The sequence below is a fragment of the Marmota monax genome, unplaced genomic scaffold (assembly GCF_021218885.2).
Source record: "Marmota monax isolate L192 unplaced genomic scaffold, Marmota_monax_Labrador192_F-V1.1 WCK01_AAM20220418_F8-fsc00168, whole genome shotgun sequence".
Classification (NCBI taxonomy): Eukaryota; Metazoa; Chordata; class Mammalia; order Rodentia; family Sciuridae; genus Marmota; species Marmota monax.
The window spans coordinates 242501-266073 of record NW_026692492.1 but is presented as its reverse complement, the minus strand read 5'-3'; the positions used below and the strand labels follow the sequence as shown (position 1 = coordinate 266073).

General features: G+C 46.4%; 1 long non-coding RNA gene across 2 annotated transcripts in view; it reads left to right on the top strand.

Moving 5' to 3' along the window:
* LOC124092057 (uncharacterized) overlaps positions 1–23573 on the top strand; it is a 317813-nt gene that overhangs the window by 95755 nt on the left and 198485 nt on the right. For both annotated transcript variants that reach the window (XR_009226700.1, XR_009226699.1), the window contains 2 exons: positions 12302–12415; positions 13733–13864. This is a non-coding gene — a long non-coding RNA (uncharacterized LOC124092057). The remainder of the gene's footprint in view (positions 1–12301; positions 12416–13732; positions 13865–23573) is intronic.

The window sequence follows — 23573 nt, the reverse complement described above, 5'->3', positions numbered from 1 at the left end:
TCTGTATTTCAGTGGTGTCTGTGGTGATATTTCCTTTTTTTATCACAAATTTTAGTAATTTGAGATTTCTCTCTCTTTCTCTTCATTAGCCTGGCTAAGGGTTTATCAATTTTATTTATTTTTTCAAAGAAACAACTTTGTTTCATCGATTTTTTTAAAAAAAATTTTTTGTTTCAATTTCATTAATTTCAACTCTGATTTTAATTATTTCCTGTCTTCTCCTTTTGGTGTTGATTTGGGAATGAGTCTAACAAAAGAGGTGATACACCTCTACAATGAAAATTATAGAAAACTAAAGTGAGAAATTTGAGAAGATCTTAGAAGATGGGAAGATCTCCCATGTTCTTGGATAGGCAGAAGTAATATTGCCAAAATGCCATACTTCCAAAGGCATTATACAGATTTAATGCAATTCCTATTAAAATTTCCAGTGATAGAAACAGAAAGAAGCCGTCATGAAATGCGTTTGGAAAAATAAGAGGCCCAGGATAGCCAAAGCACAATCCTGAGTGAGAAACGTGAAGCAGGAGGCATCACAGTACCAGACTATGCTCCAGAGCTATAGTAACAAAACCAGCATGGTACTGGCACCAAAACAGGCTTGAAGACCAATGGAGCAGAATAGAAGACACGGAGTCCTACCAACATAAACACAGTGATGTCATACTTGACAAAGGAGCCAAAAACAAAGATTGGAGAAAAGATCCCTCTTCAACAAATGGTGCTGGAAAAACTGGAAATCCATTTATAACAGAATGAAATTGAACTAATATCTCTCCAGAGACTTTGTGGCTACTAAAAGAAAACGGTAGGACCGATTCTCTACTGTGTTGGCGTAGAAACCAAATTCCTCTACAAGACTCCCAAAGCACAGGAAGTAAAATCAAAAATGAATAAATGGGATGGTACCAAATAAAAAGACTTCTTCACAGCAAAGGAAAGAACCAGAAATGTGAAGAGAGAGCCTGCAGAATGGGAGAAAATCTTTACCACCCAAGCCCGGCAGATAGAGCGTTAATATTTGGAATAGACAAAGAACTCAAAAAATTAACACCCAAAATACCACAAGTAACCCAATCCATAAATGGGCTAAGGAACTGAACAGATACTTCACAGAAGAAGAAATACAAATGGTCAACAAGTATATGAAAAAATGCTCAACATCTCTAGCAATTAGAGAGATGCAAATCAAGGCTACGCTGAGATTCCATCTCACTCCAGTCACAATGGCAATCAGTCATCAAGAATACAAGTAACAGTAGATGTTGGCGAGGATGTGGGGGAAAAGGTTCACTCAGACGTTGCTGGTGGGACTGCAAATGGGTGCCACCACTCTGGAGAGCAGGATGGAGATTCCTTAGAGAACTTGGAATGGAACCACATTTGACCCAGCCATCCCACTCCTTGGTTTGTACCCAAAGGACTTGCATATTACATTGACACAGTCACGTCAGTGTTTATAGCAGCCAAACTATGGAACCAACCTAGGTGAGTGGATAACCAACCAGAGGAATGGATAAGAGAAGCCAAGGTAGGGGATGCTTTGCAAGAAAGGGCCCCCATGCTGGCCTCCCTGTTAATCGGTAAGCTTTGCAGGCCCGATGTCTCCGATCTACCCCCGGGAGAGAAAAAGCACAGCATCAAGACCCTGTGCAGACAGCATCTTGACTTACCCATCAGTATGTTCCCGCATGCACCTGCAGGGTCCTCAGCCCCACGGACACCTGCTCCTGCACGTCACCCATGGCAGATGCCTAGGACCCGGGTTGGGCTCTTGATGGTATCACTCTCAGTGGGATTCAGGCATTCAGACCCTGGTCTCTGTGCACCCCAGGGAGACTGAAACTACAGTCTCCTTCCCCACATCTCCTTATCTCTGCTGTGATGTTTGCAGCCACATCCAAACCCGAGGAGCAGCCGTGGGTGTCCCTAGCACATGGTCTGGGGAGCCAGGGGCAGGCTTGGCAGGCTGGCTTAGATATCGGCGTTTTCCTGGCCTCCCATTTTGCGTGTGGCCTTTGTCCCAGAGAGCAAGCATTCTTTTCTGCATCTCCTCACCACAGTGCCAGGGGACAGGGGGCACGTGCCGCACCTGCGGAGGCTACAGATGGAGGTCTAGTTGGGGGACTTGGAGGAATAAATGAACAGTCTCGTTGTAACATACTGACCTACTTTTCTGTATTCAGGTAGCGTTAAGCAAATGCAAACCATTTATCGACAGCTGCTAAGGGGAGAGTAACATGAGAACTAAGTAAATTACAGTTTACATTCAAATTTTGTTTGATAAACAGGATAAAACCATCCAGGCCTCTTATTTCTATTGTTAAAAAAAAAAAAAAAAAAACACGATTGCTTTGTGTGTCCACCCATGTGTGTGGTTGCTAGGGGGGAGAGTCCAGTGTGTGCTCGTGTGTGTATAAGGAAGGACTTCGGCATGTGCTTTGTTTGGTTTGAATCTGATCCGTTTTAAATGCACGGCCAAAAATGAAATTTGAGTCTGACCAAGAAAGAGAATAAGAAGCATTCGAAGAGCCATCGATTTTCCAGCGCATCCTTCACTCTGGTGCATCCTCACCACCGGCCGTGATTCAAGTCGACAGGTCGCGATGGATTTTGGTTCGGTTTTGGACTCCACCCGATCTTGCAGCCTCGGCTTGCTCTTGCTCTCAAAGCAGCCTGTGTGCAGAGTGGGCGCTGCCACCAGAAGTCCTTCCACGAGTCCGTCGACGAGAGCTCGCTCAGGATTTGGGAGGTGGGTGTCAAGTGGAAACCCTCATTTTCGGGCGGTCTTGGCAGCCCCACGTAGCACCTCGGCGGCTCTCCCCCATCTCTCTATGGAATGCTCTCCGTTAAACCCACCAGGCATGTCCCAAAGATGTCACGGGGTATGCTTTACGACTAGCTATTCCCCCTGTGTTTAAAATTTTCATTTGACTGCTAACCTGACGCTCTTCCCCAGGTGCGTTTTGACTGACTGCTCAGGGAACCCATCGTGTTTTCTTGCCTCCAGTTTCCGTCCCACTCCGTGCCGACATTCTCTGTATGGCCGGGGACTGTGATCCCTCAGAGCGTGGGTGCTGGGTAAGGGGTTGTCACTGAGAGGTCTGAAGGGGGAAGTGGACTTGCATCAGCTCTGGAAGGTTGGGCTCTTCAGTGGGACGTGCAGGCAGGAAACTGGAGGCCCCTGAGTTCCTTCCCTTTTGTTACAGCAGCCAGCTGGGGCTAGTTCCTCCTCGGTACCAGTGAGTGTGCTTATGGTGGAGGCCACAGCAGCAGCATCCTGTGGCTCAAAGCAGGTCTGGGCCCTGTCCCCAGTAATGACAGTGAGGTACCCAGAGTCCTAAGACACCAGTCAGGCCTCCTCTCTGATTGCACAGGTACCCAGGGTCCTGCAAGGAGGTGGCCGTGGTTCTGAAGACGCACGGACGCTCCCAGAGCCCCAGTGCTGGGAGATCTTGGCGCCTGGTAAGACCACCTCCTCCCTCCCTCCTCCAGCCGGGGATGGTGCCAGCATTCTGCGGCTATTGATTTCTGGGCAACCTCCCCTTCTCCTTCAGCTTCCTGGCCCCTTGTGAGCTGTTCCATTTAAACGCGTCCCGCTGTTTGCATGAGTATGGGAAGAAGCATCCGGCTTCATTCTTACGGTCTGCAGTGAATAGAGCCCCTCAGACGTCTTGTCCCTGTCTGTCACCTCCCACCGTCCACCTGGACTCAAGGCAGCACCGGGAAGTCACTTGGCAATTGGAGTTCTAACGGAATTTTTTTTGCAACCATATGGTTTTAGGACCCATTATCGGGGCTTCAATAAATCCTACAATTCTTTTCTTTTTTTTTTTTTTAAAGAGGATCCCTAATCCAAGAATGTGGATGAGTAAGAATTCTGTTTGTTTTAGTGACAATAGCGTCCCTGGAGTTTCTCGCACCAAGGCATTTGTTTGTAAAACTTTTTTGTATTATTAGCTATTCCTTCCAACACCTCAGTGAACTATGTCTATACAGGAGATGCCCAAGGGTGTCTCGGGATGATCCAGCCTAAGAGCCACGTCTGATGGAAGTGACAGGCAGGATTTAGGAAGGCAGGAGTGAAATCCAGCCTTGATTACAGACGGGGTATTTTTCCACAGTACCATGGGACTCGAAGGCTTACGGTGTCGATGAAATTGTGGGCTTTGACTTATTGCTTTAAAACCCCCGTTCAACTCCAAACAGTAGAGTTCCTCGGCAACTGCGCACAAGGAGATGATAAAGTAGTCAATAAATAATACGAACCTTTCCCTGGATCTACATAAGGCTCGCGCGGGCCTCCGTGCAAACCCGGGCGTTATCATTCTCCTCTGCATCTTTCAGGAGAGCCACGTAGGAATCGTTTTCTGCAGAGCCAGTACCACCCTCAGCAGTGATCTATGGAGATGTGTGTACAGAATACTTGGCAAAGAAGAGTCTGGAGGAATAAAATCAAGGGGAAAATATCTCCCAAAGTATTTCTTAAGTGACGTGAAATGTGATAAGTGGAATGTGTTTTGTGGAACGTCTTCAACGTCAATCCTAACTGTCCAAAGAGAAGGTGAAAAAGTTGAATAAACTGGATGCCTTTTGGAGAGGAGCAATTTCAGTCTAGTTTGCACACTTTTAGTCTAGTTTGCACACGGCCCGTTTGACACTTCCTCTGGAGGACGACAGAGCGAGGGTCCCTCACCTCGTGGTACACGTGGTGTGCAACCTGCAGAGCACAGGGAGGAGGTCAGCCTGAAGTCGTGTTGGAGTTATGCGTTGAAGGAGAAGTAGGGTGTCCCCAGAGGAGAAGGTGGAAGGGTATCCTAGGAAAACAGAATGGTGTGTTAATGCCGCCGGCTCAGAGCTCAGAGGCGCGTCCATGGACGGACGGCAGAGAGGGTTCAAGAAGAGACTGAGCTAGGAGGCTCCAACAGAGACCCAGGTCCAACTTGGAGCAGCCTCTGGTGCAGCAGTAGGCTCAGCGTAACATCATCCGGGGGTTAGCGTCTCATCCTTATGAAATGGGTCAGCAAGGTGCATTTTTTAAAAAAATTTTTTTTAAAGAGAGAGAGAATGAATCTTTTTTTTTTGAGCAGATATATCAAGGAACAGCATGGGGAACGTGCCTGAGTATATTACTTACATGATGCACGTACCTAGAAATGGGCATTGAGCAAACACTCAACTTAGCACTTAGATGTCCCTGTGTGACGACTCCATTTGTACATCCACATCGGACCGAGTTGAGGACACGCTGTAATGCAGGACGTATTTCCAGACTCCTCGCAGAGCAAGAATGTCCTGAGTCATTTTCTATTTATTTTCCCATGACGTCTCATTGATTCCACCTAAACTTTATATCACTCCAGTATTGGCTTTGATTTTTGGAAAGAAAAAACCTAAAATGGTTCGTGAAAATTACGACTTAATATAAGATGATACAAAATGTTTTGTATCACCTTACAATTTTCCAAACTCAGTTCTTGGGGTGTCTTTTGGTTGATTGTCTATTGTACAGATAGTTCATAGGTTAACAAGGGCAGGATCAAGGAAGGATCGCAGCACAGACCGCGATAAACATGTCCCCAGGACCTTAGAGAAGAGTCGTCAGGCCTGTGTGTGTCAGGGCCTCGTGCATTTTAATGGCTGGAGAGCAACATTACCTGATTGTGCACATGGGGCCATGTCAAGGGCCTCGTCCCTCCCACGGGTCCCCTCACGGTCTCTTAAGAATGCCTCAGATCTGCGAACGCCCCGGGCATCTTGGGAGGAAAAGTCATGTGCTGTTGTGTATGTTGTCAAGAGCCGCGTCTTGACCAAATTCATCCATGTTCCCTTCGCAAGTACTGACATACAGTCTGTGCCTCAAAATGAGGTGAGGGTCCAGAACAGACCTCGTACCTCACAGTGGTCCTGTTAGGTCACAATGAGGCTGAAATAGTCCTGCCACCTGGTGACCTCACGGGCATCCTAACCTGGCCGCACTATGCAGTGCCCACTGAGAGTCAGGTGCGGTGGCGCACGCCTGTCATCCCAGTGGCTTGGGAGGCTGAGGCAGGAGGATAGTGAGTTCAAAGCCAGCCTCAGCCAAAGCGAGGCCCTAAGCAACTCAGGGAGGCCCTGTCTCTAAATAAAATGCAAAATAGGGCTGGGGACGGGGCTCAGGGGTCAAGTGACCCTGAGTTCAATCCCGGGAAGCCCCCTGCCCCCAAAAAGGGATTATTAAAATCTGCAGCAGTGTGTGCCAAATTTCCTTTTCTCCCCTTAAATGGATCAATATTGAACTGATTGAATATAGGTAGGGGCTGGGGTTATAGCTCAGCGGTAGAACGCTTACCTTGTACATGTGAGGCACTGGGTTTGATCCTCAGCACCACATTAAAATAAATAAATAAGTTTTTAAAAATATATGGGTAAAGCTCTGGTAATCCAGGAAGTGATACAAAAGCAAAGGTCACAGTCAAAAATTCAGTCTTCCTAGGAAACCTTTTTCTAAAGTGAGATAGATCCGGGCCCTCTGTCGTGTTCCAACCCCCTTAGGATCTGGCGGTGCTAGAGTTCATGACATCAGGCTACCGCGGCATCCTTCACCCCTGTAAGATGTGCATCGTAATCGGCTTCCCAAGACACTTAGCTCCCAGCCTTGGTAAAAGTGAGCTTCAGTAAATTCTGCGGAGGAGACCATCCATAAAACTCAAGCCCGAGAGCTTCTGTAAGGAGTCTTTTTTGAATGTGCAAACTATCGAAAGCGCCAGGGGTCATGCACGCGGCCATTGGAAACCACTGGCAAAATCTCTGGGGAAGGATGAAGGACCCGTGAGGAAACGGGCAGGCGGAGGAGGGTCTGTGTTTCTGAGACCGCTGTGACATTCAAAAGCGGATCAGACAGGAGACCCAGCCTCCTGACCTTGGCGGACACAAATTCCCTAGGCTACAGCCAAACCGATCCACGGTAGAACAAGGATCCCATCTTCTTGGTGTCTCTTCAAGGTGCCGCCAACATGTAGCATTTTCTAAATAGCTCTCCCCCTCTGTGATTTCTAAAGAGCAGATATTTATTCCCGTCATTAGCTTTATAGTTACATGATTAAACAAAGCGTGCTTCAGGGCGGGTCCTGCTGGGAGGTGTACCCCTGCCGTGGTAGTGAACTTGTTTGAGAAAATGAAATTTGCTTTTCTTTAAACACACACACACACACACACACACACACACACACACACACACACACAATGTAATGGTTTGCTTTTCTGGTTGATTGAAAGATCCTTTAAAAAGGGGATTGCAATGTCATTGCCTGGAATTTGCTTTAAATTAATTTTAATACTAGTTGAAAGTCTGATCAAAGAAAATCTGGCTTTTCTTCAAGCAGAACAGACCTTTATTCCTAATCCGTTTCAATCCACTCCAACCAATTAAGCCTGGCAGAGAGACAGGCCCGGGGCATCGGCCGGGAACGGAGCCGGGGAGCCCAGAGGGTGCAAAGCCAGGGCCTCCTACCTCTATCGCCGGCTCCCGAGTTAGAGTTGCCCCTTAGCCCAGACTCTTAGAATCTCATAGAACCTTCTGCAGTTTCACACGGTCCTCCTTGACAACTGCGGACAGGATCTTAAATCTCAATCACGGCACCAAGTCATGATCTTTACCGCATTTAGAACAGCAAAACTGAACCCCAACATCCACGACATGTCAGTCACGTCTCTAAAAATGTCGGACGTTGGATTTCTGCTTTCTAACTTCGAGCGACATGACCGTATTGCCAATTTTTTAAAAGTTTGGCTCAAAAGGGGATAGACCAAGAAAATCATCATTTTTCGAAGTCGATAGACGATCGAGTGAGACCACTTTTGAAAACTTGAGTAGAAACACTCAGGACTTAATAAGAATAGTCACATTGGTCTTCCTTGTGGACAGGGAATGAGAAAGATTCCAGAAAATTCTTTCAGGGAACCTACCAGGCAAAGCCAACAGAGGGTTCCAAGCAGACGCCTATCAGCGCCCCCTGGGGGGTTAACCTGCAGGTGTTCTCAAAACTGACAAGCGCTCATCACGCTTCTGATGTGGATCCTGTGTGCAAGTAGCCTTCACTGACCGTTTTTACCCGTGTTTGTCCTTTCCAAAAACCAGAATGGGGAGGACCGCAAAAATAGATGTTTTAGACAATGTTCCCACTCACCCAAATTTTGTTCCAGGCAGCAGATCAGGAACGGACAGGTCTTTCTTTTAAGAGTGTCCCATTCTGGGTCATGATGCTCAGTGGACATCAGGCATTCCCCAGACGCCCCTGTGTTAACGTCTTGTGGTGCTATTGGCAGTGGTGGAGTCTTTAGAGACTAGAAGGAAGGAAATCAGGTCACTGGTGACATGCCCTTGAAGGAAATAGGGGGCCCCGGCCTCTCGCATCTCATTTGCCTCCTGGTTGTCATGAGGCTAGCGGCTGTGCTCCTCCACATGATCCCCACCGTGATGCTCTGCCTCCCCACAGGCCCCGAAACAACAGAGGCAGCCAACCACGAACTGAAACCTCTGAAACCAACCACAAGCCGAAATAAACCCTTTTTCCTCATGAGTTGCTTTTCTCAGGCATTTTGTCACAGTAACAGAAAGCGGATTAGTAGCATCCTCTGCAAGTTCTAGACTGTCACATGAAATGATGGATAGTGTGATGGGTCCAGACCCCTGGGTCATTTCTTTACTGCTATAACAAACCAAGAAAATTGGTCTTGCCACGTACGTGTTTACCATCATGTTAAGTTACCAAGGCAACTGCATTTGTTTACCACCTTAATGGAGTCCCACAAACTGGGTGTGTTGTCTCGCAGGTTAGGAGGCTGCAGACCGAGCTGTTGGCAGAGTTGGTTCCTTTGCTAGGTAAGGTCACATGTTCACAGGACCTAGGATGGAGACGTTTTTGGAGGTTTTTTTTTTTTTTTTTTTGCCCACCATACTCAGAAAAAGACAAAGCTCTTAAGATGGGTGTAGGGAGGACCCAATGGAGGACAGTGAATACCTTGGTGGAGAAGAATCACCGACTGCAGCCGCCATCATTAGTCAGCAATGATTGGACTCCTCTTCCAGTGGGGACCACTTATCAAGTCCCCTGGGAAGGTGAGTAGATGTGGCAAGACTGAACTTCAGAGCTGTCTGGCTTTGGAAACCCTGGAGAAGTTCATTATATCAGGGTGGGTGCAAGATGTTTACTCCTGGCTGGGAGGATGAATTATCATGGGGAAAAAATCCAAACAGAAACGCTGAAGCTTGGGAAGTCTATAACTTTGCAAATCGTAACAAGGAAAGTCTTTTTTGAGTCTTAGTTTACAACCCTGCAAGGGTGAGATAATGAACTTTTACTGCTTTAAGCCCTATATTTTATAGTACTTTGTTATAGCAGCAACAAGAAGCTAATGCGGTGGGCATGGTGGGGTGGGGTTCGGCACCCCTGCACCCTGCTGCTAGAGAGCTGTTTATTTAGATGGAATGGAGAACACCGTTGATCTTTCTGTACTATTAATGCTGTCTTCAGGCGATAGATTCAAACTCTCCGCTAAGTTCAATTAAAAAGCAAATATCTAGCACCTTCCAAGTAAATTGTCTTGACGTAGAGAGAGCCCCTCGAGGATGTTTTCAGGGATAATGACATGCAACTCGATGTCGAAATAAGACAAAACGTAGAAGTTAAAAGACGCCTATGCGTCTCCGTGTTTCTGAAGTCACCTACGAGGGCATCTTTCCCACTGGAGATTTGCATGTTGAAATCGTCCTTGTTGACTTATTGCTTTCCTGTTTATTTCTGCAAAAACCTTCCGAGTTGTCATCAAAACCCAAGGATCTCCCGAGCACAGGGTGTCTGTCTCTCCATTTTCTCAATGAGCCATGCTGAATCCTTAGGCGGTGCCCCTGTTGTTTACTCAGAGCGGAGACTATTTATTCCTGAGCACCCTGCCCGGTGTTTAGGACCCTGAGAAATGATCAGCGCTTCCCCACTCACGACCCACCCACCCCTTGGTGGCGGCTCATCCTTCCAGTGCCTCATTAACCAGAATTATTTAATGTAGTCCCTCAACCTCGGCCTCCCCTGGGCTAGCTATTTTATTTGGAAGTTCATTATCAGAACGAAGTCTTAGAAAATGAAAACGTTAAAAAAGGGTGCGGGTCTGTGTTCTCCCCTGAATGCATAGCGGAAATGGGATTTTGATGTTTGTTTAATTAGAACTCATTTTTTCTAATTTCGTTTTTCTCTTCATAACTGAGTTCGTCGTTGATAATTGGATTCAAGAATAAGGGAGACTTCAAGAGAGGCAAAAAGTGTTTTAACGGGTACGACACATTATCCAGAGCCCTGTGTTTATTCCTGCCTCTCCTACAAAGGCTGGTGGCTCTTTTACCTGGGTGTCTGAGACCTGCCCAAGGGCAGTGAACCGCATCTCAGAATCATCCCGCATCTGGGAATTCCTGGTGTGACGTTCTCTCTCACGGCCCTGCGTGGCTGACGGGTTTGCCATGTGCAGTTGGTGGAGGAGCCCGGTGGGATACTGCAGATTACTAAACAGAGCTGAGGCTACCTGTAGCTTTAGAGTAGATGCTGTTTTATTATTTGAACAAACAATATATAGCTTGACATCCGGTGTTTAAAGACCTGCCCAACTTTGACCAGTATCTGTTCTCCCCATGTCTGCTCTCTTTGGAGATTTTTTTTTTTTATTCATATGGACCTGAATTTTGGCAAACAGATGGACATCCTGTTGGACCCTGCACTGTCCTGACTCTTGGAAACCTGGTGCTTGGTCAAGCCTGGTGCTCTCTGTCGCATTACATCCAGTGTTCCAGACTGAACCCGTGATTCCTGTGCAGTCCCATGTGCCGTCTTCTCGTGGCCACTTCTAGTCTCTACTCCTTTGGAATTCTTGGATTCCTTCATGTCTTACCCTCACGATTTTGCACAGTATCTCAGTGTTAGAAGAGTGACTTACAGTCCTCAGTAAATTCAAAGCGTCCTCCCTCATATCCAGAAGAGAGAACTTGAACAGCACGTATGCAGGTGTAAAAAAAAAAAATTCACAGATTACCTAGACAATCTAAAATGCTATTTTTTAATTTATTACTGCTAAAAAAATGTTCTTCAGGAAAAAAAAAACAGTAATATTTTAGTAGAAAAACCTGCAAGTACTTTGTCAAGGGTCAAATATATGCAGTGTTGCGTCATGTCGACAGTTTGTACCCTTGCTGTGGCATGATGACAAAGGTGTCTGTTTCCTCAGCTTCTTCACCAATGTGACCAAAAAACCTGATGAGAAATTTTAGAGGAGGAGAAGTTGATCTGGGGCTCCTGGTGCCCGAGGTTCAGTCCCTGGTGGTCGACTCCATGGCTCTGGCCCAAGGGGAGCAGAACAAGATGGCGGCAGGGCCCGGAGGAGGAGAGCAGCTCAGGACAGGGCACCAGGGAGCAGAGAGAGCTCTGCTCACCAGGGACAGGAGAGAGACCCCAAAGGCACAGCCCAGGGACCCCCTCCTCCAGCCACACCCCACCTGCTGCAGTCACCACCCAGTGAGTCCATCCAAGTGGATTAATCCACTAAGTAAACCTACAGCTCTCATAACCGGATCATTTTACCTCTGAACATTCCTGCATTGTCTCACGTATGAATTTTTTTGGAAACACCTCATGTCTAAACCATAACAACTTCACACATTTACTTCTGTCATCTCTGCAGATGCCCATATCCCGAGTCATAAGAAAAGATGTTGGGCAAATCCAAACAAACAGAATTTAAGTTAATTTATGTTAAATATCTAACTAGAAAATATATCTCATGAAGGTGAAAAGAAACAAAAAAAAAAAAAAAGAATTTTCTACTGACCCCTATTACTCAGATCATCGAAAAACGAGTCTAAATGCAACTAGGAAAACGTGGGCATTAAATGTCACGTGTTGTCATGAGTGGGGACCACGGGGTAGTAAGTGGATGTTAGGGAAAAAAATCAGTCCGGATGAAGGATGGGCTCAGTCCACGATGATGTGTCGTCATCAATTCCTTTATTAGTGATCAGTGTAACATGTAGGGGCAGATGCACAGGAAGCATTGCAGGGGAGGGCAGAAGTCTAGAAGGAGAGCAGAGAGCAGATGTAGTGAATGTCCTCCTGAGACAGGTGTCAGGGGGACCCAGAGCACAGCACGGAGGCAACAGGGACTTTTTGAAGTTGCAATAGGGACGTAACGGAGAAAAGTGAGCCCTTCTTACAGACCCAAGCACAGGTTTGTCCAAGAAAGTTCCCGTCAGTCAAAGTTCTTCTATTTTCTCTCTCTTCAGTAAAATGCATAAGTTGGCTGAGGAAGAGGGCAGAGCCACGGGATTGTAGGGTTTGAGCATGAAAAACTGGCCGCTGTCCAGAGACTCAGAAGAATACAGGAAATGCAAGAAATAGTAAGTCTCCAAGAAAGTCTCCAATACCAGATTTCGTCTGTCCTTGTTTTGTATTTTCCTCTCTGTGCTCGTTAGATTGGATGTATTGGCCATTGCACTGGCCAGCAGGGGCCCTGCACTCAGGGAGTGACCAGAGGAGAGGCCTGGCACTCTCTGGAGATGCAGCAAAAGAGATGGGCTTACCGTAGGGCTTGGGGCTGGACTCTTGGTTAGAACCCTCCGCGTGGCCTCAGGCAGCCGCTGAGTTTCTCTGAGGCTCAGTTTTCTCAGCTGCAATACGCAGATGGAATATTTGCCCAGGGGCTCTGATAACCAGGCAGTCTAACAGATCTCCCACCCGCGCGCAGTGGGGACCACGTGGATCCACCCGCTGTGGGGTCTGGGTGGGAGGCCGCCCGCCCTGTGAACACTGGGCCATGGTCCTCGGAGACATCTGGACATGGAGGATGTGCAGGTGAACCCAAAGGGGCTCCGGGTGGACTCTGAGGATGTCGCCCGAGGGCCAAACCCGGAGAGAACGGAGGTAATGGCGGAGACGGGAAGACCTGATGTTCAGCCCCCTGTGAGGAAGCTTCCCAGAGGATGGCCGGGCCAGCGAGGGACGGAGTCTGCAGCTGTGGAGGTGGGGGCCACCCCGAAGAGGGCTCAGAACCATGAGCCCTGAGTCTGGGTTCTGGGAAGGACAAGACCGACCGGAGGCAGGAAGGATGGGAAAGAGCACATAGCACCGTATCCAGGTACAGATGTACCTGTGATGCCGAGGCAGCATGTGTGACTTTGCATGCGGTTTGGGTCGATTTGACAAGTGACGTGAGCAGTGGTCGTCACATGTGAGCACCTGTGTGTTGGGTGTGGAGGGCTGTTTGGCAGCGGGCGCGTGGCGTGTGCAGGGAGCATCTGAGAACTGCAGGGTTGCATTTGGACGCAGCCTGAATGCACCCCCTGTGCCTTGCATGCGTGGTTTTGCCATGTGGCCCCCCGTGATTCAGGGTTTCTCTTTTACCTGCACCCATTTCCTCAGCATGGAGGATGCCGGGCAGCCACCAGGAGGAGACATGTGTTCCCCAGACAAGGTGGAGCTGCTACAGCAAAAGTATCATCATGGAATTGTGGTTCTTTGTCTTGTAACTTGAGTGGTGCCATTTTGCATTTGAAATGTGCTAAAATCTGAACGCTTTGTCAAGTGATGGCTTCAACATTCATACCTGAGCAGACAGTCTTGACCTTTGATTATATTCACGATCATTTCTTTTAGTTAACTGTGACCTTGACCTCAACCTTCTGTGTTTTTCCCCCTTTCTATTCTTCTGTTTATAGATATCAACCAAATATGCTTCTCTTCTAAGGGACAGACATGTGCATATTTTGAAGGGTGCCGCCATAAGTAATCTGTATTGGCTCTGGAACTCAACATGAGCGTGCATTTTTGGACTCGGTGTGACGTTCAAGGTAAGATCTTTGTTTTTTGGTACCAGGGATGGAACTCAGGGGCACTCAACCACTGAGCCCTATCCCCAGCCATCTTTTGTATTTTATTTAGAGACAGGGTCTCACTGTGGTTGTAGAATTTCTGGAGAGACATCCCGTGATCTGGAGACTCCCGTAGTTACTGTAAAAATCTAGGCTGTCCACTGTCCACCGTCACTGAACCAACCCCCAGTCTGTTCAGGACAAGCCCTTTGGCCTTGGATGGGACATCTACCCCTCCATGGTAAAGCCGAGAGTTGGGGAATGAGAATGTGCAGAGCCGTGGGTAATGCTGGACAGGTTCCAAGGGACAATGGACATCGCGGATGCAGCCGTGCAGCAGCCAGTCTTGTCACTGTGACTTTGACGGAGGAAGTAGACATAGAGGAGGTGAATATTGCTCCTACCTACACCAAACCTCTCACAGCCTGGACTAGGGGTTCTCAACGTGGGGCCCTTGGGCAAATGCCGTCAGCACCCTCTGCAGATTCTTAGCCCCCTCGAGGCCGTGCTGGATCTGCTGGTGGGGTCTAGCATTCATGGTCGCCAAGGGTTCGGAGGCATGGTCCAGTTGGAGATTCCCGGCTCTGAGCTAGAGGTCAGCAGCCTGCTCTGTGAAGGCCACATGGTGACTGTGACGGGTTATGAGGCAGGATGCTCTCCAGCCACCGCTCAGCCACGCTGTGTCGGCCTGAAGGTGGCCTGGGACGACACCCCAGTGACTCGTGTGGCGGTGTTTCCAGCCAGACTTTTATTTACCAGTAGAAAGCAGCTGGATTTGGTCATTGAGACGGGTTTCTGACCCCTAGGCTAAAAGCCTGCTTCCTCATTTCAGACCAACCGGGCTTTCTTTCCGTAAGTTTCTCTGAGAGGGTGGATGCACACGTGTATGAAGACTCTCTTAAAATCGCGTATTTTTCTGGTACAGGTTGAAAGACTGAATGTTCATTATGTGCATTTGAAAGGCTGTTATTTGTAAATAGAAAGAGATGCTTGGGATAATATTAGTTCAGGGAGAGACATGCTCACTTGAATAAAATGTGATCATTCACTTTAGATGCCGTACCTAATGCCCAAGGAGCAAAATCTTTCCTCACGTTTCACTGTGTATTTTAAAACCTTGATTGCATACCGTAATGCTTGTGTAACGCTAGGTGGATTTGGATGGCTCTCATAAGCACTGGGGAATGTCATATATACTATTGCCCTGGCCATACTAAGTAAATGCAGTGGCTCATTGGAGACGTCACATTTGTGCATGTGTGATATGCGGTGAATAAAAACTATTTTCTATTTTCACCCACATCTTAAAGTAAATAAGAAACATTTTAAGGCTTATTACTTATTCATAAAGGAAAATTATTTCCTAATCCTCTAGCTTGACAGAGCCCAAGATTTTTATTAAATAAATTTTGAATATCTTACACCACCCATGTTATTCTTTACTAAAAACAAAATTGCTATAAATGGATTTATCACGAAAGCAATGTCTCAATTTAGGAGAAACTCTTTGAAATGTCCTTAAACAGACAAGCTCTATTCAATTTCTTTAAAATGTGGTTAAAAATCGCACCTTTGATATAGCTGGAAAAAGTTTATACTGTATATAGAGAGAGATGGTATAATTTCCTTGGTTGATGGATCCACTTTATAAGTTTTTTTCTACAAAATGACTATAAAAGCACATTTGATTTTAGAAAAACTTTTATAGGCATTAAACCCCCTAAAGGAAATTAGCTCCAATCCTATTGCCCCATAATTTGAAAATGGTTCTTCTTGAGTCGTTCTTAATTACATTCTTGTCACAGTCTCTGAATTTGTCTCTGTTGGGCTTTTTGTAAGAATGCACGCTGTTTACTTCTGTCTTTCAATATAGTTTGCATTTTAAAATTATTTTGGAAATGGTATAATCCATAGAGAACTAGTCCAACATTTAGCCATTCAGGTAACAGAAGAGTCTGGTAGCCTCCTGAGGGCTAGGCATGGTATTAGTCCAGGCGACAAAGACAAATATGGCGCCCCCAGACACCTACATCATGGTCCCTGTAGGGGCCTGTGCCTAGTCTCCCAGGTCAACCCAGGAGGAGCTGTCCTGGAAAGAATCACCGTCTCAGGGAACACCAAAATCAATTCCTAGAGTAGCCCGTGACTAGGTAAGAAGCATACTGCAGGCAACAACAGCCTTGCCCAGGTGGTGAATCGTTAAAATCTGCAAAGGACTATTGCACCATTTTGTGCAAACCCAATTTAGTACTACCCACAAGGAGAAGGGTTTGGCTGTTTCTAGTGATTTAAAACATTGATTATTTGATAGTGAGCCTTGCCCCAGCTAGTCTAATTTGGGGAGTTTCTCCTGTAGACACACATGCACTTGTGTCATATGGGTAAGCTCAATTTTATTCCCAATGGCCCTGTTAATAGCCAGGGATTGCAAACAGCCTGCATCTTTTCCAGCGGAGTAAGGATTCAATAAAATACTGTGCGCCCGATGGTGGGAAGGCTGCCGTGTTGTAACGATAAGGAGAATTTTTAAGAAGCAGTGTGAAGTGAAAGATACACCATGTATCATATTAATTAGGGGGAACAGAAGCATTCATTTTTACCTGTAAATGTATAAAACAAATTGAAAGCATAAAAATTATATAGCAGAAGTGCTTATCTCTGTATGTGGTGTTGGTATAGAAGATGGTGAGCTGGATTCTGGGTTAAGAATGTCAAGGAGAGAATAGTACAGTCACCTCATGGGACAGACTGAACCTCTAAGCTCCTCATAGTAGCCAAGTCCTGGCCAGGTTTGGCTCCCTGCAACCTGTGACCATTTGCCCGCACTCCAGAGTAAACACACACACACACACACACAATAAATAAATAAATATAAGAAAATAAAAAACATATCTTTCTTTGCTTCACTTTGGACCCAACCAAAATCTATGCAGAACAACTAGGGGTATCAGTGTCCTTAAAATGCCCATTTAAACAAGTGATATTTTAATACCTGACTCTTCTAAACACCATTATATTTACATTATGATTTTTCTTTTGATACGTAAGGATCTAAGAAGTGTGTATCTTTGTTGAATGTTGAAATCTAAGGGATCAGTTAAACTTTTCCTGCGATGTTTTCCTCTTGATTTTTGTATCAGTTAGAAAATGGCCGATCCTTTTTAATTTGATGAGACAAATTTGTGTGACCAAGCTTTAGAAAGTTTCTCTGGAACGCTTGATGAACGCACGCTCTCTGATTGATTGTTATGTTTGTCACATAGAACGTCTTGACTGGCCTCATAAAATATTTTGTGAGCCTATTATTTGGGGTCTAGGTGCCAATCATAGAGCATTCTGTCAATTTGGAAGGAGTGAATTCTCCAGGATGTTGGTGGATCTGTTCATTTCTGCTCTTTCTCAGTCCAATCTTCATTGGTTTATTGATGTCGCTGATTTCAACACTCACTGATTTCACATTGTTTTAGCTCCTGAGAACTTGCCGGATTCTGCAGTAGGGATGACTTTTATCCTAAGAACAACCTCTTGTGCTACTGTTTATGAGTTTCTATTATTTAACTAGTTTATCTAGTATAGATTTGGTCTTGCGTCTTTGGTTTAATAAACAGTGGTATTTGGTGTTCTGTCTTTTTCCCTTTGAAATATCTTGTGTTGGCCTTTTCTCGGTGGAGTTGAATCTGTTTGTATTGATTGTGTTTCAGGCTCATGTGCTAGTATATCAGTCGCTCTATGAATACTGTGTGTATGTGTGTGTGTGTATATTTCCTCATAGCTGTTATTTGTTTTCTTTTAGCTTGATTGACTGACTGTTGCATTCTGTTTTCTCCTCCGTTATTGAGTTACCAAATAGAGTCAGAAGTTACCAAATGGAGTTTTATTCATGTGTTTATTTGGGATGTCCTAGAAATGCCAACATTTAAATTGCATAGACATTTAAAGTGAAGGAATAACCCGGCTCTTCTCCAGAGACTGGAAAGATCACACAGTGTGGATCGACAGATGATGAGGGGCTGACGTTTTGATGGATGAGCTGAGTGACGTGCCGTAGAGACGGACCCGCGAAGCCGAGGGCTCGGTAGTGGTGACACCCGTCGGTGAAGGGTGCCTGTGCCAAGTTCTATAGCAGCCGAGGCACGCTCCGTTGGAACCGTGTGTGTGAAGATATGTGTGGGTAGGTGTGTGTTCCCGTGTGCATCACTGTTGATTAGAAGCTGCATGTCTGTCAGTTCAAAGGCATTTCTGACCCAAAGAATATGATGCACTTAATGGAATCGGTATATACTGTCGGTAGATTTGGATGGGCTTTTTATCTTCCTCGCGGCTTTAATAGCTTCCTAACATGCAAAAAGTCGAGATCCAACTTGAAAACTCCTGCAGCCTGGTACAGTGTGGTGTAGACGGATCAATCCCTGCAAAACTGAACAGGCTTGCTCAGGGCATGCAATTGGCACCCCAGACCACTCTAATCAGCAGAATTGGGGCTGTACGTGCGATGGCAGAGTACCTACAGTTCAGCAGTGACAGCTACACGTAAGGTTAGCATGCAGGTGGCGTGTCATTTATGCACTTAATCTGCTCCCGTGCCATTAGTTCTTCAGTGAGGAGAGACTGAAATCGAAATTGATGGTCACTCACGGTCACCGCTCAGGGCCAGTCTGTTTTGGCAAAGTTTCTGTGATTTAATTAGCAGCGTGAGTTCACTCATTCCCGAATACCATATTACGTTCACTCCTGTGACTTAGGAAGGAAAGAATGCCGTTGTAAATATCAAAGGTTGGTACCGAGAAGGTGAAGTCAACATTTCTGCCCGAGTTTCGCCCTGAGCTGGGGCTGACCAGATACAGTTCTTTGATTTGGGAAGTGGGTTCTGAAGCATGAGTGCAGAGAACATTCTGGAAGGGCTTTCTTGGCCTTTCTGTGAAGGTTTCCAGGTCCCTGAGCGGCAGACTGATGCAGCTGTCTCCACAACGTGGGGTGCCCGGGACGCAAGCCCAGAGGAGCCCAATTGACCTGTCGTGAGAATACCCAAGACGGCGCAGACTAGGAAGGCCACTGGGAAAAGTCACAGTGGAGCACCAGGGTGACACTGAAAACCAAAACAAGCTTCGTTATAACCAACCCTAGGAAGGAGTTCAGTGAGTCATTGTAAAAATGTAAAATATAACTTTATATATAATCATGCCATATCATATGTCCTTCACCACATTTTTTTTTTACTTCTTACAAAGGTACTGATACTCTTTATTAGGGGAAAAAAACCCCAATGAAATGTTTATTGTGATGGAGATTTAAAATCTATCATAAAAATTAATTAGGGCCACAAGCCAGCTGCTCACCCGTTTATAACAGGACCTCTGAGTAATTATGATGTCATTCACAGTCTCTTCTGGATTGATTCTGTCCTTGCTTACTTAATTAACGGCTCTCAGAATCCACCCCCCACCTCCCCAGATACCTGATGCGTATTTCTACCACGTGGGCATGATGGTGGGTGGCATAGGAAGCAGCCGTCCGCATTTTGGGACACAACACCCCCACCTAGTTCTATTTAAATTACGTACCAGGCTCATTGGAAAAGTGGAAGTCCCTCTTCTCTCTTCCAAGCTGACGTTAACCAGGTCACGGGTGAGTTTCGGGGCAGTGAGATCCCCGGGTATCTTTCCATGAATCCTTGGTCAAGTTCAGCAGGAATGTGCCTGATAACTGAAGACAAGTCAGTGGGCACTTTGGAATAGCCTTTCTTAAGAAGCCAGGAGAATCTCCACCAGTCCAGCTACATCCTCTGTGGAACACAATACGGAAATCTCCAGGGAGACGTAAAGGCAAAAGGGGCAGGCGATCCCATCACAGTTGTGCTGATTTCCTTCAAAAGGTAGAGATGGGACATGCCTCTAGAAAAAAGTTAATTTTGATAACTATAATACCAGTAAATATGGAATAAAAGCAAACCCTGTGCTAGCTACTTTATGGATACGTAAATGTATAGCAATATATTAGGTGACCCTTGCACCAATGGGGGTGGTAAGGTAGAAGCATTCTCTCCCTATTTCTAACCAAAAATAGAGCATGATCCCATATTTCAAATACAGACCGTTGAATTTCAGGGGCTTCAGGAACTTTCTCCAAGTTACCAGTTGACTGACAATTTGGAATCTGATGAGAACATATCCTTCACCTCGGCTACATTTTCATAGGTTTATCAAAGTCTTAACATCAAGGTGGAGATACTAGGAAGTGAAGTTGGCCAATGGAATAAAGCAAAAAGATTTTTAAAACCATTTCCATTTCAGTGCTCACCCATGATTCATTTCACTTTTCTTTTGGAAAATTTTTTTCAAATGTAAAAAAGTGTGTGGGCTAAACACAGAGGGACATTCTTTGCACATGGGTCTGGGTATTTAAGAGATGCATGCACAGAGTTTGGTTGAAGCAAAGACCCTCCAGAGATGAGCAAAGTAGAACAGTGATTCTGCAGTTTTCCAACTCCAAGGATAATCTTCGTGGGTGTGTGTGAAAATAGGGAAGCATCCGTTATTACCTTTCCAACCACAGGAATTCCAGTAGATTACTTAATTAATTTATGGTGGTAATAAAGTACAGAGGGGCACACGGGAATTCACAAAGCATTGGAAATCTTTGTCCACTGGGTGTCATGATTTTCCCCTGGAATGGTTAACCCTTCGACAATAAACAATCCTGCATTAGGGGAACAGAACTATTCACTGTTACAAGGATTAGCACTGTAACAGAATTTAAAAAAAAATATATGCCACGGTTCATTTCCAGATTAGCATGTTACATTAAATACCCGTTGTTTGTATTGTTTTCTGCCTGAAATTGGTAAACAGGCATTAAAACTTTAAATATTTAAATATCGAAGAAATCTGTAATTGTGTGGTCATACTTAGGTTGTTGTGGTTTGGATACGTGGTGTCCCCCAAAAGCTCATGTGTGAAACAAGGCAAGAACATTCACAGGTAGAATGGTTAGATTATGAGATGTGACCTAGTCAATGGGTTAATGTACTGATATAGAATAACTGGGTGGTGGCTGCAGCAGGTGGGGTGTGGCTGGAGGAGGGGGTCCCTGGGCTGTGCCTTTGGGGTCTCTCTCCTGTCCCTGGTGAGCAGAGCTCTCTCTGCTCCCTGGTGCCCTGTCCTGAGCTGCTCTCCTCCTCCAGGCCCTGCCGCCATCTTGTTCTGCCTCCCCTTGGGCCAGAGCCATGGAGTCGACCATCTCCAGACTGAGGCCTCTGAATCTCTGATCACCAAATAAACTTTTCCTCCTCTAGTTGTTCTTGTCAAGTCTTTAGGTCACAAAACAAAACAAAACAAAAAAAAATCTGGCTGAAACACAAGTTTTATTACATCAAAGTCAGATTTGAAGAATTTGCGAATGACATGCTTGCATGTTTTGGGGTACGTTTCTTGAGGAACTCTGTTGTGCACAAGGTCCGTAGTCCAGAATTCAGCCTTAGATGGAGTTAGTGCATCTTCATACCGTTGCTTTTCACCTTCTGGGCACACATGTGATGTCAGATGTATCACCAAACTCCATTTATCAGAACCAGACCACTCCGCTGCCTCTCTGCAGCTGTGGTGCGCTCTGCCAAGTCTGTTGAAAGGGAGTCTTTGTGATAATGAAAAGCAGTTGTGCTTCTTCTGAAGTCAAAGTGCTACTGAACTTGGAGCAAAGGCCTATGAAGATAGAAGGAGAAGACTTGGCCAGGCCTCCAAGAACCACATGAGAACTTCCTTCCTATTTGTCTTCTTGATATTCATGATGCAGACCTGTTGATACCTGCATCGTAACGATGAATCTGAGGAAGTGGCTACCTCTTCACAGCTCCGCGTATAGACTCTGTGCTTGCCCATGTTTGAGGTACGAGTTGGAAAAGGTGAAATTGCTTCCTGGGACTATTTTATTCTGGTTGTTTTTGTTTGAAACCAAATCTAGAAAATATGCAAGTTATGCTTTAGTGCATAGCACTAAATCTTTGTATCCCTAAGTGACTAATTTTGCGAATACAAATTGGTGTGGGCCTTTTCACTAGTCACAAGAGCATCTTGTGCTTTTTAAGTGAAGGGATTGATGGTGTCATATTGATCTTCACTTGACATTTCCTGGGGCAGGTACAGAAGGAGGAGTTGGTTCCCATGTGCGCTGACAGAAAGTCTGCATGCATTGGAATTAAGGATTTTTCACATGACCCGTAAAAACAGGGGAAAGGCCTCATTATATTTCAAACCTATGAGCGATTCATTTGTAAGGAATATAGCAGAAGGAGAGGGAGAGTAATGTCAGCATCTCAAGATGTCATTTGTGGTTACCGTTACTTTAACAAGATGGAAACAAATACAACAGAAAAAGTCGTTCAGCAAATGCTTTTGAGGATATTCCGTCCGACCCTGTCCTTACGGGGCCTGCAAGCTACTGTGTGGGGGGCGGAATGGACGTCAGTCAATTCATAGCAAAAGCCTGTCCTTATAAATGTAGCCCTGTCTATAGGAAAACCTGCTGTCCGTCTTGGTGTTGTTCAGAAAGGTCCCCGCGCTGAGGTTTGGCAGCCAAGGGCTTGGGGCTTGGGTGACAACCAGGTGCACTGAATTGAAGGTGGGTGGCGTGGCTGAGAACCGAGAGAATATGACGGGGCCAGAATCCAGAGGACCACAGCAAGGGTCCAGGCGCGAGGCGAGTCTGGAGAGCCCTGACTGATGCCCATGGTGGTCGGTGTACTAATGTCATAGATATAACGAGGCCGTGGCCAGCACTGTCACCGTCCCTACGGTGGGTTGCCCACGCCCACTGTTCTCCGTGGGCTCCAGCTGGGGACAACGGGGCCGCTGTAAAGTGAAACCAGAAGAAACCAGAAGAAAGTGAGAGGGTCCTTCAGGTTCAGGGAAGGAGGAGGAGGGTGGCCGGATCTGGGACATCAGGAAGGCAGCGGGTCCCAGAGTGAGCCCAATGTCGCTGGTACATCAGAGGGAAGAGCAGTGACGGCTTCAGGAGGGCCGTCATCGGGCACCTCAGCCGGAGCCAGGGTGCGGCATTGCCAGGTGGAAGACAGAGGGTTCAGTGAGGAGCCAGCTGCAGTGGGAGGGCGAGAGCCAGGCAGCAGCCACTGCAGGAGCTGGTCAAGCGCAGCCGCAGAGGGCGGGGAACGAGATTCTCTCTTTATTGTTCTCTTTCTTTTATGATTTCTTCTCTCTTCCCTTGGTTTTCCTCCTCCTCCTCCTCCTCCTCCTCCTTCTCCTTCTCTTCCTCCTCCTCCTCCTCCTTCTCCTCCTCCTTCTCCTCCTTCTCCTCCTTCTCTTCCTCCTCCTCCTCCTTCTCCTCCTCCTTCTCCTCCTCCTTCTCCTCCTTCTCCTCCATCTCCTCCTCCTTCTCCTCCTTCTCTTCCTCCTCCTCCTCCTCTTCCTCCTTCTCCTCCTCTTCCTCCTCCTCCTCCTCCTTCTCCTCCTCCTTCTCTTCCTCCTCCTCCTCCTCCTCTTCCTTCTCCTCCTTCTCCTCCTTCTCCTCCTCCTTCTCCTCCTTCTCCTCCTTCTCTTCCTCCTCCTCCTCCTTCTCCTCCTCCTCTTCCTCCTCCTCCTCCTTTTCCTCCTTCTCCTCCTCTTCCTCCTCCTCCTCCTCCTTCTCCTCCTCCTTCTCTTCCTCCTCCTTCTCCTCCTTCTCTTCCTCCTCCTCCTTC